General features: G+C 39.2%; 2 long non-coding RNA genes and 1 pseudogene across 2 annotated transcripts; 2 read left to right on the plus strand and 1 right to left on the minus strand.

Annotated features, from left to right (window-relative positions):
- The window catches only part of LOC101414977 (antigen WC1.1-like), a 313,117-nt pseudogene that overhangs the window by 225,302 nt on the left and 69,063 nt on the right, over positions 1–18,752 (minus strand).
- LOC139437087 (uncharacterized) lies at positions 3,813–6,427 on the plus strand. Its single transcript, XR_011646659.1, has 3 exons — positions 3,813–3,967; positions 4,346–4,435; positions 6,176–6,427. It is a non-coding gene; the product is annotated as an uncharacterized lncRNA (long non-coding RNA).
- LOC131274789 (uncharacterized) lies at positions 14,564–17,736 on the plus strand. Its single transcript, XR_009182077.1, has 3 exons — positions 14,564–14,682; positions 14,986–15,075; positions 17,498–17,736. It is a non-coding gene; the product is annotated as an uncharacterized lncRNA (long non-coding RNA).

Genomic DNA, 18,752 nt, shown 5'->3' on the forward strand with positions numbered 1-18,752 from the left:
TGTGTCCATTGCACCTTTATGTCAAGAGGAGGCTCAGATTCCACCTGGATGCTGGATGCAATCCTCCCATTTTCAGTTGTAATCACTCTAGGCTCCATGGTGTGGTGGTTGTCCTTCTTCACCTCCATCTTAGCTGAGTGTAAATTATCCTAATCTTAATAACTTTTTCTTATTTTCCTATATCCCCTCTGCCTGATGGAATTTCTTTGTCTCTCCTTTTTTGCTCTGTCACCATTACTTAGTGCACACTCTTCCTTATCTCTGTAGATCTTCCCTAGTTTCTTTTCATCTACAAGTTTTGAAATGCCCCCCATAAGGTCTTTTGACCCTCATGCCTCAGGAAGAGAGAAGAAATGGGAGAGTTGGCCAATAAAACATCTTCTTCCCACTGAGGCAGAGTAGATGAATGTTGCCCACTTTAGACTGTATGCTTTATTCATGAGCAGGGAATCAGGGCAGAGATTTATCGTCCCAGCCGTCCCTGCTGTCTGGTCAGCCTATGGCTCCTTATTTCCATATTTTAGATATCTTTGTGCACAGGCTGACCCCATTAAACAGGATTTATACATTCTGACTTTTTGGAGTTCAGGCCAGGTTCAGGCGTTGGTATACCAGGGACTGCCTAAATTTCTGTATAGGAACGTGACAGTTTCAGCACATAAGCAGATTGGTTTAGTTTGTAAGACTTACAGGGGATTGACTGTAAGGAATGTAAGTCTCGTGACAGGAGCTGGGCACTGGCTGACCTCTTATATTAAAATACATACAGAGAGTATAATTAACCTTAGTGCTATTACCCACAACCCACCTCCTTTTCCTGAATGCAAAAGCAGATGCTGTTATTTCTTTTGATATAAAAAATTTTCCTTCCTGTTACATACCACTCTGGTTATAATTGCAAAAAGGCCTAATGAAGAACAGAAAAACATCCTGCACCTTTAGTAATATCTGATTAAGAGATATGCAAGAGTTCCCTGATGATCTCTACTTGGCAGAAAATTGTGGTGTGTTTTGTGTATCTTAGGCTGCACTGAAAGATCTACGGTATCTATAGAATTTCCTAAAGCAGTAACCTCACTGGTGATCACTCATAGAGATAAAGAGGTGTTTAATTAACATAGAGATAAAGAGGCATTTAATTTTAGAAAATTGAATTTGATGCATTAATTGATAACATTTTGTGAAGTTTGGTTCAAAATGACAACTACTTATTAAATGAGATCATTTAGTTTATATGAGAAAGGCTCCGTATTCCTGCCAAAATGGTGAACAAATTTGGGTGTTAATTCCCAATATCAACTCTGGAGAAATAATAGAGATAAAAGGGAAATAAGTATACAGAGAGTTAACCACACCAGGATAAACCATTCCCTGGGTAGACAGAAGCCTAGACTGAACTGGTAAACTGAGCAGAGAATAGAGCAAAGGTGAGTGGCAGCAACCTGGAAAGAGGACTGCAAGGAGCAAAAAAAGGAAAGTGTAGACTGGTGGAAAGTTTTGATCTTGCATTTCCCTCAATTGCTTTTATTATTTATTCTGTAGCAGCAATCATTTCTTTGCTGTGTCCATACTAATATCAGAGAAGTACAAAAGTGATACTAAACTGAGAAAGTAAAGGAAAAAATTAAGCAATAAATGGTAGGGTGGATACAGGTGAAGAACAAATTGCCGAGTTGAAATATCAATTTGAGAAATTTTCCCAAAAGGCAATAAGAGAGAATGTTTTTTGTTTCAATTTCTCAATATGACTTTTCACCTGAAAAACCTTAAAAAACTTAGGTTGAGAAATTTTGAATTTTTGAGAGTCTCCCAAAAGTGAAGCTAATAAAGACACAGCAGCATCTTAGGTCCCTGTTTCCAGGCCCTGAAACCAGGAGGGCACTTTGACACCCAAGAAACCTTTGCCCTTTAGTTCTAGTTGATTAATTGCTACTCTTCCTCTTATTGATCTCCTTAATTATTCCAGCAACCAAGGATCTTTTATCTGGGATTCTATTTCCTCAGTAGATGAGAAGCTCCCAGAGGGCAGTGGATAGGCCTCATATTTCTTGCCCAATCCAGCACTGTGCACACTTTAGGTTCTTAGACAGAGCCGTTGGTGGTGATGATCTCTTCTGGTCCTTTTATGTGACCAGGAGAGAAAACACATGTTCATGGCAGGTAGATTAGGCGTGCAGGCTCCTGAGATGGTATGTAACATGTTTATAGAGGCACAGTAGTATCGTGTAGCTGGGTCTCTACTGGTCCCCTGGAAGAAGGTTGAATTTAGAACAGAATTTGGGATCATCATGTATACTGGGAAGTAGAGCTGGGGCAGAATCTTCCCTGTAGCTGTGGCCTGGGAATCTCTGGGGAAAATGACTTGGAGAGTGAGGAAACCTGCTGTGAAGCTCCACAGTCTGATCCAAATTCTTTGCCAAGTGAGGTTCTGTTAGACAGGTTTGTGTCTAGTTAGGAATGGGATGATAGTGCTTCAAAGATAGTTCCATATGTGAGCAAGGTTGCTCTGTGCTCTTGCACTGATCTTGGCCATGACCAGATCCCTTGTCTCTCTCATTCCTCTGCTTCAGGAGCTACTGCCAAGGCCCAAGAGAGCATGTTCTGGTGATATTCAGAGTCCCCCACTGGCCAATGTTTAGTTGAACTTGAAGGACAGCATTACCCCATATAGGAAAATAACCTTTCCCTTCCTCTGGCATAAGTGACAGTGGATATGTTCCCATGATCCATGGACCTGCATCTCTGATATGAATGAGCACACCAGAGATGGAATGCCAGGGCTTTTTGGGAACAATCCAGAATCTTCCTTCAGCAATATTTGGACTTTCTTGATCCTCCAACTTAGATGTCATTCTGATGAATAAGATTGTTTCTAGGGCTGGGAAGTCTAGGGACACTGGCTCCTTTTGATAGCTGGAAAATATGCTTATTGAAATTTCTGCACTTAAGTAGCTTTCAAAATTCTAAAACTAATTTTTCTATTAATCTAATTTTAGAAGTTTGCTCTTTGCACTTAGTTATTTGGAGGATATTCACCAAACCCTCTCAGTTTTGCTTACAGGAATAAGATAACATTTCAAAGAAAAGCCAGAAAGAATGGTGTAAATCTCTAACTTTTCCCAGAGACAAAAATTTTGATATCCTTGAGCGGTTGTCTGAGAAAGGAAGTGTGAAGAACTTGCACCTGCAAAACTATATCTACACTGTGGTTTATTAGCCACTGAAATCAAGGACAAGTTGGATGTGCTTGAGACAACACAGGACTAGGGAATTACATATATCCTCCTCATAAGACCTCTAGCATCACTTCTTTTACTTTACTTGTTTTTTTCCTCCCCTACCCGTCTCCTTTGCCTATAAAAACCCTACCTTCCATTCTTTCTTTGAACTGATTTGGGGAAGACTCCCCTCATTCCTTGCTTGTGCACTCACAATAAGTCACCTTCTCACTAAAAGACATGTTGTTCTTTGTAGAAAAGGATCAGGCAGGCCTGTTTGTTGAAAATAGTCGTCCTTACAGGTAACACTTTATATGTGGATGTGATTCCAATATAGTAAGATTCTTATTCTAAATGTCTGTGTAGTATTCTACCCTCTTGCTATTTTGGCCTGATAATCTGTATTTTGAAGTCATTGGAGCTGTGGTAGAAATGGAGTTACCTGAGATTCCTCATTCCTGTAGAGCATGCTTGGGCTGAGGTGTGGCCAATCCCCACTTAGATCTTCAACATTCCCATTGTGTCTGAAGCTGTGACTTCATCAATCTGATCACCTAGGAGGTGACAGAACTGAAGCAGAGAATTCTACTTGCTCTCCCAGATCCCAATGGCTGAGGTTGAACCAGGGGTCAGTTTATTCCCAAATGGTGTTCCTTGGCTCTATGCCCTGTTTGCTATGCTCTTTGTATTTTTTCTCTTTGTCATGTTTTCTCCCTTTTTACTGGAGATTGACCAACACATAAAGAAATGTAAGTGTTAAAATGGGCCTTTGGGAACTTGGGAACTGTAATGAAAGATGAAGAAATGTGAGTATGGACAGAGGGGAAGGAATCCATTATAATGTGGAGAACATGAAAACAATGCCTGTTCTCTGGGCTCCAAGGCCTTAGTGACCCAGAATTCTTAGAAATCATAATCTCATATATGAAAGAAGTACCTGGCACACATGTTGGTGCTGTGCTAGGAAACCCTCTCCTGGCAAAACTGTGGAATATGAGGAAACATTTTGGGCCCTGACTGGGATGAGGATCTGGTCCAAGTATAAGGATATGGGCAACCCTGAGGCATTTGAGGATATGTGAGGGAGTTTCCAGATATTGGTCTCTGACCCTGCGTGCTTTGTCTAGTCTTGCTGAGATGCAGGTTTTCTCTGCATAATGCTGTGTGCAAGGACAAAGGAAACAACGAGATAAAGATGGACCAGCTGAGAAGGCCGGGTGAGTGTTCTTTATCCTTCAACTTTGGGTTTTTCTGGTTATAAACCAGCAGCTCTACTCAGTTCCACAGTTCACATGCTAGATACCTGGAGACCTCCTCTCAATTCTGGTCTCAGTGGGACAATCCCGTCCTGTTACTCACATAAACCTCTCCTGCCTCTAAGCTTAGCCCAAGAGCTACAAGCCTTCTCTCTAGGGAAACCATTTTTTCATGCAGAGGCTTCTGAGTCCTCCTTATTCCTGCAGGTGAGAAAAGTTTTTCTTACCTATACCTGTGATGTTTCTCATCCTTTCAAGGTTCCCTCTCAAGAGACTCAGTAAGTAAGCTACCATTTTTTTCATGCTAGACAATGAAAAGAAAGTTAACTTTGAATCTTCTTTAGATATTTGCTTTTGTGAGATCCTTGTCTGTCCTTAGAATCCACAAGACAGAAAAAACAGTATTCAGAATGACAATTACAAAGAGGTCAAATATGGCTGTACCTGAAATGTTTCTGATTCACACAATGTGTGAGAGGAATATTTCACCCCCCTCGGAAATAGTGTAAAGAAACACAGGTTTATTATGTAAGAACTCTTGTAAATGACCAAGGAAAGATGAGTGGACACAGCTATCTTTTGTGAGATTTGAGAATCTGAGTTGCTCCTCTTTCCTACATTGACTTTTCTCTTTCCAAAGTATTTTTAAAATTATTTCTATGTATCCTCACAGAAGTAGATCAACCCTGGGTTCTGTGGGTTACACTCTGTACCTCATTTTCAATCACTGATGCACACATGCTGTGTTATTATGACCATATTTCTCAAGTTCAAGCATTAGTTCCTTGAACTGTCAAATGATTTTTGTGCTAATTCTTCATGTGAACCAAAGCAGGGGCATCAATTGAAATGGTAAAACATGGATATTTTGGGGCTATTTTCTACTTTAGGTTGTCTATTGCTCCTAATATACTAGAATGACTTACCTCATACATTAGTTTCATGGGGTGAATGTCAGGTATGGGGAGAGCTTTGTTCCAGTTTTCCTTATAAACTCAGAACATCAGAGGTAGAAACATTAAAACTGATGTATAGGGAAGTGAATGTGGCTTACATAATTGGGCTTCTGCCTACCATATGGGAGGTCCTGGGTTTGGTTCCCTGTGCTTCCTAAGGAGAAGACAAGCATGTGGCAGATGGACATGGACACAGAGAGCAGACAGTGACCACAGGGAGCAAGGGGGAGCCGGGATAAATAAATAAAATAAATCTTAAAAAAAAACTGATATATAAAATAGCTGTGGTCATTTTAATTAGCAGATGAGAAAACTCTTTTTGCTATGTAAGCTGAAAGTTTGGCTTTTTTTGATGAGGACTGACTTTTAGAATTCAGGTAATAATCCCAGTTTAGGACCAATCTATAAAGGTTGGGATTACATAGATATTTTGGGAAAAAGGGCAGAGTCATAAAGGAACGGTTGGTCTGTCCTGGAGGAATCAGTGTTTTGGAGCTGAGTTTTCCTTCCTTCCATTCCTTGTGAATTCAGACTGAGAAATTGTCAATAATCTTTTATGGCAAGTGTTTTCCAGATAATGGGTGGAGTCATATAGCCCTGTTTCAATAGAATTCTTCTGAGATATTTGATGGTGTACAGAAATTTGTACAATCTGCATTTCTTGCATTATTTCTGCTATCTAAAATGTGTGTGGACTTTCTGCTGGGTCACAGGGATGGATAATCAACCAATTTTCTTATTTCAGGCTGTCCTCTGCAGTCCCCAAGGAGAGAACCTCTGGGAGGGAAGGAACATGAGGTGGGAAAATATCCTTCACTGTGTGTGAGGGTAGCGAGACAGCCCGGGGATGCTGAAACTGAGATGTGCACTCCTGGGCCATCTGTCTGAGAGTGGCTGAGCCTGAAAGGAAACCCCTGTGACATCAAATCCTATCCAGGGGAGAGCTTCTGAGACCCTCATTATCTACATTTATACTGAAATAAAATGATAATAAATATTTTGAGACTCAGAAAATTTCTGTTACCAGGAATTTGTCAAACTTCTAGTTTCTTTCACTCAATTCTTTTCAGTCATCCAAATCTCAAACCAAACCTCTTATCTCCAGGTGAAATTCGGTGTGAATGATCTGTGCTATATTCTAAAGCAACATGTCAGGTTATTCCTCTGGGTGAAGAGAAGCTCATGGTCATTAAAAGATAGAGCAAACACTGAATCCAGGGCCACAGCTGAGACCTTCTTCTTTCTACCTAAAATGATCACAGTGCAAAATCACTGGGACATTCTAAAATGTTCTCTCTAGATTGCATAATTTTTCTTACATAAGTGTCATACTTCTCCCCTTTGGAATAAGGTTTCATGGAGATAGATGTGTGGGAAAGGAAATGCTATAGATTTTCCTATTTTGGCCAAAGCTTCTGGCCCAAATAATATTGTTACTTTAAAACCAAGTTAGACTCCCCCCCTCCCCCATTTAATGTTTACTTTTAAATCAAATAACACAGTCACATAGTTTAAATCGCTATAGGATATTTTAAAATTAAGAGAACAGTTCCTTTATGCTTCTTATCCCATTTCCTTCTCACACAGAAGTTATTTATAAAACCTTTTTATAAGTTAATTTTTATTTCTCCTCTCCCACATCAGCACATAATTTCCCTCACCGTCTCCTACCATATGTACTTGTGTCCTGAGCCTCCATTGCTTTTGTGCTGCCTCTGCTTCCATTTGCCAGGGCTGCTTGGCCTTTGCTCTAGTCATTAGCCCATTTCTACACCAGGTCTCAGAGGAGATTAGTCACCTCTGCCCAACCATCACCACCCACATGCCCAACACATCTCACCCAGAACCCACGGCTGGTACCAAATGATTACCTATTCATCCCCATGGCCCTGAGACCTGCAGTCATTTCCCTTCTCCTATGCAGTTTATTTTAAACCAGTCCTTGACTATGATGGGAACCTATAACCACCAACCCTGGACCACCATAAAGGCACAAGCTCACTATCCCTCTCCACCTGCTTGTGTGCTCTCTACCCCCTGGTTGACCCTCCAAGCCTCTTATGCTTCTTGATGACTCCTAGTGGAGTTCCTCTCCCCTCCAGGACCTGTAGTAATAAACTATCTGGTTTCATGTATTATTGCTTCTGGCTCCCAATTTGTGTAGTACTTGACCCCTACTTGAACCTAAATTTAAACTCCTACTTAATTTATAGTAACTTATGATCTCTTCCTCTTTATCCACTTCTCTTAAGCCTGTGCAATACAATGTCTTTGACATAGTTCAGGACCTTTTTATCACCTGCCTGTAGCAATTATAACTGCTTTCTGATGCACTTTGTTGAACTAATCTCTCCTTTTCCATGCCACACTCTACATTACATGAGATTTAACCTAAAAATTATGTTTCAAAATATTCCTTCTTTATATACAGGTCTTTGTTTCTGTCTATACATATACTACTCTAGATATTTCATAAGAATGAAATCATTTATAAAATTTATAATACATAAATTTGTATTTGTCTTTATGTACTGTAGCAGTTTGATATAATTGATGAATTCCAAAAAAAAAAAAATATTGGATTATGCTTGTAATCTGATCTTTACCTGGGCATGATTGAGTTATGATTAGGGCATTGAGTCCCCATCCCTTGGTGGGTGGGGACTCACATATAAAAGGCATGGCAAAGAACAGAGTTGGGGGTTACTGATTTTAGAGTTTTGATGTTGGAATTTGATGCTGAAGACTTAAACTGGAGCCCCAGGAAGTCAGCATGCAGAGGAAAGAGAAGCCAGTCCCAGTAAGGAAGGAACCTTGAACCCAGAGAAAAGTAAGCCCCAGGAATGTAGGAACCCAGGAAGCCTGAACCCTTGCAGATGTTGGCAGCCTTCTTGCTCCAAATAGACTTTGGTGAGGGAAGTAACTTATGCTTTATGGCCTGGTATCTGTATGCTCCTACCCCAAATAAATACCCTTTATAAAAACCAGCCAATTTCTGGTATTTTGCACCAGCACCCCTTTGGCTGACTAATATATGTACCTTGCTTATTTCACAGACGAAGCATTTTAAACGGTTTTTAAGCAGTCTCTAGCATGAGATCTGGACTGTTTGCAGGGTGTGAGTAGACTTATGCCAAATAATCTTCTCTCAGGTATGGATGAAACTATTCAGGACCCTTTGTTTCAAAGGAAACTCAACTCCAACTAGCTTAGGTTAAGAATGGATTGTGCTTGGTAATGTAATCCAAACAATGGAAGAGTAAGGAACTGGAGACTGAAATGCTTTAAGTCTGTTCTGTCTCTCTGTCCCTTTTTCTCTCTCTCATCTTAACACTTCCCTTCACATCACTTTCATTAAGAACATCTTTTTCCATGACACTGGAACTGTGGTCACCAATATCACCCAGATTCATATCTTTCCAATAGAAATGAAAAAATCTATGATATTAACGTTCCAATTTAAAAAAATAGAGGGAGTGGGTGTAGCTCAATGGTTGAGTGCCTGCTTCTCAAGTAAGAGGTCCCAGATTCAATCCACTGTACCTCCTAAAAAATTGGCAGATTTCTGCAACATGGCTTTTCTCTACTAGGAATAGGGAAGCTAATTATTGGCGAAGCTTGGGTCAGATATTCTTGTACTGCACAATGATTATGGACTGACATGTGGAGTCCTAATTAAGAAAACAGGTCTCATTTAAACCACATGATGATCATCAAATTCAGAGCAGCTGCACCTCTGCCATGTGTTCACACACAGGAAATACTATCCATTCTCTCTGGGTCAAGTTATGTACATGAGGGGGTGGATGATCACTGAGTAAGTATCATATCTGGAAAATTCTGAAATACTCTGGAAATTAAAAACAGGCTTCCAAATAATCCATAGATCAAAGAGGAAGTCAGAAGGGAAATGAGAAACTATTTTGAAAGGAATGAAAATTAAAATAAAGTATATCAATATTCGGGGGTTATAGCCAAAGCACTACTTAGAGAGAAATTAACAATGTTATACTCAAACATTTTTAAATAGCATTAAGTAATTAAAATTCCACCACTGAAAGCTAGAAAAGTATTACAAATTAGACATAAGAAATAAAGAGGGAATATTTAATATAAGAGGAAATTAATCACACTGAAAGAAAAATAGAGGAAATCATTAAACCAAAAACTCGCTCTGAGGTGATCAATAAGATTGATAAAACTTTAGCCAGATTGACCAAGAAAATATTAATAACATATATTGCCAACATTAAGAGTGAAAGAATGGGCTCGCACTTAGACTCTACAGACATTAAAGGAATAATAAGGGACTACTATGGATAATTTTATGCCCATAAATTCTATAATTTAGACAAAATGGACAAATTCTTTGAAAGACACAACTACCCAAGCACAGTCAAGAAGAAATAGATGACCTTAATAAGCTTATATTTATTAAAGTGATGTAATTTGTGATTAAAACCTTGCCACAAAGAAAACTCCAGGAATTGATAGATGCATGTACAAAATTTAAGAGACATTTAAGGAAGAAATAATTGCAAGTCCATACCATAATTCCAGTAAAATAGAGTGGGGAGATACCTCCCAACCCAGTATATGAGAATATGAGAACAACATTCTCCTGTTACCCAAACCAGGCAAAGATATTGCAAGGCAAGAGAGCTAAATATCAATACCACATATGAAAGAAAAGGAATAAATCTTATTTGTTTTGCACTTTCTATTTACTAAAATAGGTCTGACTAGAGAGGAAGAGATTTTTTGGGCCAAGCAAGGGTGAAATTTTCAGTTTTAAATTTAATTTGTTAAGGCACCCAAGAGAAAAACTCTAATTGGGGACAAGGGAAAGCAGGGAAGAGAAAAAAGAGAGCAAGAGAGAGAGAGCCTTAAACTGGAGACCTGGAAAAGGTTGTTTTGAGAAGAATGGTACTCCTGGCAGTAGAAATGTTAAAAGTCTGGTGCCATATGTGAGGAATATGAGCTTTGAATAGGAAGTTGAAATAGATTGTGAAAGTCCTTTCATTGTCTAACAATTGTAGCAATTTGTGACAAAGAACTATTGAAATTCCAGCTCACCCTAATGTCTGTAAATGTATGGTTGTCTATTAAGACTATATTCAAAATGGGCATGGAATATTGGTCTCTTGTATCTGCATCTGTTTTTGGGGGGTATATGTTACCTTTTATGTCTGCATGTCATCTTTTTATTTTCATACGTGGCTCTTCAGGTCCTGGGGGTATATTTCTTTCTTTCTATTTTAATATTTCATATTGCTCTATTTACTACGCTATTTATTAATTTTGCTGATTCTTTTATATATCCTGATTTTAAAATAATCATTTTTTCTCTGTTTTCTTCAGCTCTGGGTCTGTGTATATACCTTTCCTATTACTTTCTGGGTTCTAATTCTCTATTTCTTACTAAATGTAATTTCTTCAACTCTCTCTTTTTTAATTGCCCAACAATTTTATGGCAATTATTATTTGATTCTGCATGTTTCACCACTTTGCCCTGTTCCCCAAAATGTAATCCTTCGTCAGGGTTACATGAATCCAAGGAGAACAGGGATTCTAAAATAAGACATCAAACCCAGAGCCTTCTTGGTATGATACAGGAAGAGGTTTACTACAGGAAATTAGGGTCTTACAGAATTCTCATCAGAAAACTTAAAAAACCACAGGAAACCACTGCTGAATGTCAAGATGGTGCTACGTCAAAGCTAGCAAATTTGAGGAGAGGTGCAAAAGCTCCTGCAACACTAAATCCCCAAGAAATAGGTCTCCTGGGTGGAACCGAATCCAAATTCCTCCTGTAAGGGATTGTGGGAATTGTAGTTCCCAGACTCTCAGGCACAGCTTTGCAGAGAAAGCAGAAAAGGAAGCAGGAAACGGTGAGAGTCGGTGAGAAGATGCAGCACAGTTGCTTACCAAGAGCAAAGAGGAGCTCTTTGGTTCCTTCAGCAGAACACCCAGCAATCACACCGCAGGCTCCCCTAGCAACTTGTTTTGCTGCTCCCCACTGTGATTTCCGGAGGGGGCGGAGGGTTTCGCCTCGGCCATGTACTATTCCGAGATACAGTCCTTAAGAAATTATTTCTAAAGTTCAGAAATTGTCCTCTTTCTTGTCTTTCTAAAAGCACACTTTAGTCACAATAACTTTCAAGTCATTGCCCCCAAATCTTGGTTATGTGAACGCATATATGTTCATGTTTAGGACACTGACTTTGTAGTTATAATTTCTTTCATAGGACACCATTGCTCTCTCCTGTTCAAAGACACCCCTCAGCTAATGTATTATTTAAAAATATATACATTGTTACCCAATCTCTGGGTCCTAAATTGAGATTCAATATAGCCTACTAGTTTTATTCATGGGTATTGGGTGATTATTTCCTTTATATTTGTATAACTGAACAGTTTATCTTGATTAATTCTCCAAATTACAATAAGTTATCTCTGATGATGCCATGGAATAAAACAGTCAGAAATCCCCTCAAATGCCTTTGAGAATACATTGCTAAATGCAAAATAAAAAGTAATTGTTCCATTTGACTATTGACTGCCTTTCCGTATGATCTTCAAGTATCAATGTATCATTTAACTGTCAACTCCCAAGTTTTTTCTTTACCTATATTTATATTAATTTTTAGATCATTAATCTTAAAGTTTTAAAAACGTTTCCAAGTGATAAGGCAAATATTTATATTGCTTTTTAAATGTCCTCACTCATTATTAAAATGATGTTTTTTCTCATGCTTGGCTACACAAGGGACATAAACAGACCTTATACAAAAAAGGATGAAAATGTTGAGCAGAATTCTCCAGGAGGAAAGAAATATTTTGGATGAGATAGATGTACTGGAGTCACTGAGTATTTTTAAGCCTGAAATACCTTTCATAGGCAATCGGCGCCTTTTTGTGAAAGGTATTCAAAGCAAAACAAAAGCAAAAACACACAGTAGGTGTTAGTCTAGCAATGTTATCCTATGGATGGCTATTTCTGATAGACAGCCGCACCCAATCCCTCTCTACAAAAGACAAACATGTCTTTTAGGGAGAAGGTAATTTATTGCAAGTATATTAGCAAGGAACTGGGGGAATCTTCCCCAAACCAGTTCCAAGTTAAGAATGGGAGCTAGGGTTTTTAGAGGTAAAGGAGAGGGTAGTGGCTGAAGGAAAACAAGTTAAAAAAGAAACAAGTGATGCCAGAGGTCTTGTGAGGAGAGTATGTGTAATTTCCCAGTCCTGTGTTGTCTCAAGCACATCCAACTTGTCCTTGATTTCAGCAGCTAATAAACCACAGTTTAGATATATTTATGCAGGTGCAAGGCCTTTATGGCTCTTTTCTCAGACAACTGCTCAAGGATATCAAACTTTTGTCTCTGGGAAAAGTTATAGATTTACACCATTCTATCTGGTTTTGCTTTGAGATGTTATCTTATTCCTGTAAGCAAAACTGAGAAGGTTTGGTTAATATCCTGCAGGGAAATAAGTGCAAAAAGGAAACTTCTAAAATCAGATTAATAGAAAACCAGTGTACTTACTTTTAGAATTTTCAAAGCTGCTTAAGTAGAAAAATTTTAATAAGCACATTTTCTAGCTATCAGCAATGATAAGTAAAACATAGCCAACAAAATTTTGTTGTTTCATTTTCTAAACATGAATTTTTATCTCAAAAATCTTAAAGCTTAGATTGAGAAATTTTAAGATTCTGAGAGTCTCCCCAAAGTGAAGATAATGAAGGCACAGCAGCATCTTGGGTCCCTATTTCCAGGCCCTGAAACCAGGAGGGCACTTTGACACCCGAGAAAACTTTTCCCTTTAGTTCTAGTTGTTTGATTGCAACTCTTCTTCTCTATTGGTCCATAAAGATTTCCCCAATTATCCCAACAACCAAGGACCTTTGCCTTTTCATTTCCTCAGATGGATGAGAAGCTCCCGGAGGGCAGTAGCTAGGCCTCATATTTCTTGCCTAATCCACCATTGTGCAGATTTTAGGTTCTTAGACAGTGCTGTTGGTAGTGATAATTTTTCCTGGTTCTTTTGCTTGTGAAATAGGGAGCTTGTAGACCTGGGGAGAAAACACATGCTCATGGCAGGTAGATTAGGCATATAGGCTACGTGTCTACGGAGGCACAGTAGCATCTTGTCACTGGGTCTGCACTGGTTGACTAGGAGAAAGTTGAATTTAGACAAGGATTTGGGATCATTGTGTATACTGGTTAGTGGAGCTGGAGCAGAGTCTTCCCTGCAGCTATGGGCTGGGAATCTCTGGGAAAATGGCTTGGAGCATGATGAAACCTGCTGTGAAGCTCTATAGTCTGATTCAAATTCTTTGCCAAGTGAGGTTCTGTTAGACAGGTTTGTGCAGTAGGTTAGGAATGGGGGGGGGGGTGCGGGAATAGTGCTTCAAAGGCAGTTCCATCTGTGGGCAAGCCTGCTCTGTGCTCTTGCACTGATCTTGGCCATGACCAGATCCCTTGTCTTTCTCATCCCTCTGCTTCAGGAGCTGCTGCCAAGGCCCAAGAGAGCATGTTCTGATGCTATTCAGAGGCCCCCACTGGTTAATGTTTAGTTTGGAGGACAGCATTACCCCATACAGGAAAATAAACCCTTCCCTTCCCTTCCCTCTGGCATAAGTGACTGTGGATATCTTCCCATGATCCATGGACCTGCATCCCTGACGTGAATGAACCCACCAAGAGGGAATGCCAGGGCTTCTAGGGAACATCTGAAATCTTTCCTCATGAACATTTGGTCTTATTGGTCCTTCAACTTTGATATCTTTTTGTTTGCATAAAGCTGGCCCAGGCCTGAAGTGTCTGGGGAAACTGGATGCTCTCTTTGTACATATGTGATTTCAATGCAGAAACACACTCATTCTGGATATTTGTGGTCAGTTTTAGGTCTTCTAGTGTTTTGAGGCCATTGAGACTTTTGTAAAAGGGAAGCTATCTTATTTTCCTCAGTGTTTCCTTTATGATATATTTATAGGATGAGGCTTGCCCATGACTCACACAATCTTTGCTCACCCTCATTGTTTCTATGACTTCACTACCCTGATCACTTAGGAAATGACAGAGCTGGTATAGAGATTTATTCACACCCTCATGGGTGAATCTGAACGAGATATCAGCCTACAGCAACATGTGGTCTTCTGGATATATATCCTGCTTTCAATGACCATGCTTTTCATTGTCTATTTCTCCTTTTATCCCTTCTTCAGTGAGGTTGATGAACATGTAAGGAAATGTAAGTCCCAGTGTGCAGACTAGAGAATGCGTCTGTGGAAGGAGGAATGGCTTTAAGGCCTTTCACTAGCCCGGGCTAAGAGTTAGTATAAATCATCTCCTATATTATACAAGTAACTGGGACACGAGTCAGGACTAGGCTAGGAATTCCTCTCTTGGGAAACCTGTGCAACTTGAGGAAATATTTTGGCCCTGACTGAGATGAGGGTAACACTGAGGTGTAAGAGTATGGGCAACCTTGAGGAATCTGGGAATATTTGACAGTTTCCAGATGTTGATCTTGACCCAGCATGCTTTGTCTTAGTCTTGCTCAAATGCAGGTATTCTCTGTGTAATGTTGTGCGTAAGGACAGAGGAAACAATGAGATAAAGATGGACCATCTGCGCAGGCCAGGTGAGTGTTCTTTCCCTTTCAACTCTGGATTCTTCTGGCCATAAACCAGCAGTTCCAGACAGTTCCATAGTTCATGTCCTAGGTAGCTGGAGACCCCAGGCCCAAATCTCACTAAGCTACCCTCTCATGTTTTGTACCATACCCTTCCTCTAAGCTTAGCCTAAGAGCTCTGAACCTTCTCTCTGGGGAGAACATTTTTGAAGCTGAGTTTTAGTTCTGACACTCTAATCAGCTCGTTCTCATCAACTCCTATAAGTTAGAAAAGTTTTTCCCTTTTGCCTATTACTAAATGTTTATTTTTTGGATCCTTTTAAGTGGCTCAGTGATGAAATTTCCCTATTATATTCCAGAGAGTGAAAAGAAAGGAATCTCTGAATCTTTCCCAGGCAGTGATTTTAAATTTGATTTTGAAATAGTTCTAGGGCTATTTCAAGAGCTGAGACAATCAGAGAAAAACTGAAGGTCTATTTTCCTGGGGAACTTTCAGAACACCTATTGGCCACAACTCCTTCAGTTGTATGTATGTGAGAGGACTTACCTCTCCTGTCAGGGTCAGCTTTCCCCTCCTTTGTGCTGTTCTATGACTCCCTCATGACATCACAGACAGGAACTCAGTAGATACAGGATTGTGTCCACCACATTACTCCCTCATTATGAATGTCATATATCATATCGATAAGCCTGACCAGGCTTACCTCACATAAAATTGAAATGCCTAGTCTGTAAAAGGTTTTTGGGTTGCTTTTAGGTTAAACAGGTTGATAATAAATTTCTGGCTGTATAAATGTAAGATATGGGAACTTTAAGAAGATAATTCAAGGGAGGAATGATATATATTTGGATATGTAGTATCCCTAATATAAACATATGGTGGTTTTAATTGTAAACAACCAGAATATGTAGCACAACACTGTCATTATATTAAAGAGAATATTGTGGTTGAAAAAGTAAATTGCTTCAAATTTCACATGAAGTCACAATTCCGGCCATCTGTACAATATCTCCACTTCTTCAATCCTGCTCCACTGTCATCACTTTGTCCCTGTTCTTAAGACATTTTTTATCCTTCCAGCCCACAAATTGGAAGAACAATACCCCAATTGATGATTAATTACAAAGAGGCCAAATGGATGGCTCTGCCTGAACCTTTTCCTATCCCAGCAATGAGTGAGAGGAGTATCTTAAGGAGGTATAAAGAGACATGGGCTTGTTATTTAGGGACACACAGTGACATATAGAAAGTTTTAGGTGACCAGGAAAAATGACGTGAGCACAGATATCTTTGGTGGGAACTGAGAATCTGAGTGGGCTATTATCTCTTTCATATATCAGTGTTGCCCTTTCAAGCCATTTCTGTCATTTCTGTGTATCTGCACAGAAGCAGGTAAACCCTGGCTTCTGTGGAATATGCAACTTTCCCCCATTCTCAGCCCCTTATGCACATGTGTATGTTACGATGACCATATTTGCCTAATTCAAATGTCAGCTCCTTGATCGGTCAAACGATTTTTCTTTGGTGCTAATTCTAGATTTTTGTGCAGGGAATCAGTTTAGGTGCAAACATATTGACATTTTTTGACAATTTTGTAATTCATAGTGACCATCATTTCCTCATAATTTAGATGAAGAGTTTCCTTATAAATTTATGGCCTTAGGAAATTAGATATCAAATGTGAGGAATTACTCTCGTTTTCCTTTCTAACATAAGAAGTTAGAGTTAGAAGGGATCACAGAAAATAATCTTTTCAATTAAGCAGGTGAGAAAACTCCCTTTTCCTCCTGGCTGTGTGGGTAAGATAAAGAGTGGTGACTTGTGGTGACATTTTGCCCTTGGAGCTCAAGTAACTGCTCCTTTCTTTTTTTTCCATTTATTTATTTATTATTAAAAATTTTTTAAATTACAGTTAATAGATTATCACAAGGACTGTTACATTAAAAAACATAAAAAAACAAAAAACATAAGCAGTTCCCATATTACCTACTCCCCACCCTTACCACATCATTTTTGTAAATTGTATTTAAGAGTAACCTAAAAAGGCTGGGAATTTCCATATGGAAATTTATAGAAATCCGGGCAAAGCCACAGAGAAAGTGTTAGTCTGTCAATCAAGAACGAGGGGTGTGGAGCTGTGTTTTCTTATCTTCCATTCCTTGTGAATTTACCCTGTTTGCATTTTGTGAAATGAAGTGTTTTCAACCCTTTCCCATCCTCATGTCCCTTCTCACTTTGCAGGCCGTTGTCTGGCAATAATGTTCTATGATAAATATTTACCAGATGTAAAGCTGTAAGCATGTAAGCTGCATGGTTCTATCCTGATAAGATGTTTTGAGATGTTTGCTGATATTCTGAAATATTTACAATCTGTCTTTTGAAATTATTTCCATGATTAGCTATAACCAAGCAATGGTCTTTCTGCTTCAGGCAGGCTACAGTGCCCTGTGAGAGAAGCTCCCGGAGGGAAGGAGGCTGTGCTGAGACATCACTCACTTATGGTGAAAGTGGTAGGAAACAGAATCCAGGAAGCCTGCCCAGTAACATCAGTTTGAGAGTGGCTGAGCCTGTAAGGAATCCCCTGTGACATCATATTGCAGGCAGGAGAGGGTTTCTGGGACCCTCATGATCTGTTTGTACTGAAATAAAATTGATAATAAATATTATGAGATTCTAAAAAATGTGCTGCATCATGAGAACTTCTTGGTTGATCCAGCCTCTTTCATTGCTTCTTTCAGTGAATTGAAAGCCAAAACACTCCTTCAGGTGAAGTTATGCTCCTGGGCATTATCAGAATTAGCCATGGTTAAGCCTTTTCCTGCTCCACCCACAATGACCACACAGCAACTCACCTGAGCATTTAAAATGTTCTGTCTAGGTTGCATCATTTTCTTACATAAGTGCAATTCTTATCCCCCATCCTATAGTGGAATATAGTTTCATAAATCTATGTGTGGAGAAGGAATTGCTACAGATTTTCTTATTCTTTCCAAAGCTTAATTGTCCCCCAAATATTGCTTTTCCTACAGACCAGTTAAACTGATTTATATCTCTCTTCTCTCATACCAGCACAAAATTCTCCCTGATTGTCATTTACCACTTATCCCTGTTTCCCAGCTCTTCCTCTGTCCCTTCTCTTAACTGCATGCAATATCTTTGAAATAGTACAGGAATTTTTTATTACCTGTTTGTGCAATTAGAACTGCTTTCTAAATCACTTATTATGAATCTCTTTTCCATGCCATGCTCCATGTTTCACCAGATTTAGCTTAAAACTCATGTTTCAGCACATTTCCTCTATATAAAGGTCTCTTTTGGCTCTCCATTAACTATTCTAGTGGCTTTTATATTGTGGCATTCACTGGATCAACTGCCATCCTTTCAAAGAATGAAGTTTCTCTGACCCAATCTCCAAAATTCTGATCTAATTTGTCTGGGGAGAACCAAAGGATCTATATTTTAAGAAGCAACTATAACAGGGACTCTTTGCTGACTCCCCAAATCTACTGTCCTTTCTGACCACATACCTCTTCAGCAAGACACCATTTTTCACAGCTTCCTCTGCAGAAGTTGTAGATAACTATGGGACCAAATGCTAAGCAACAGAAGGCTGACAGGAACAATGGATGTAAATTCCATGTTATTGGCTAAAAGGAAAAGGCTTTCCCTGTTCTTTTTTTCATTA

This window comes from Dasypus novemcinctus, chromosome 20 (genome assembly GCF_030445035.2).
Source record: "Dasypus novemcinctus isolate mDasNov1 chromosome 20, mDasNov1.1.hap2, whole genome shotgun sequence".
Lineage (NCBI taxonomy): Eukaryota > Metazoa > Chordata > Mammalia > Cingulata > Dasypodidae > Dasypus > Dasypus novemcinctus.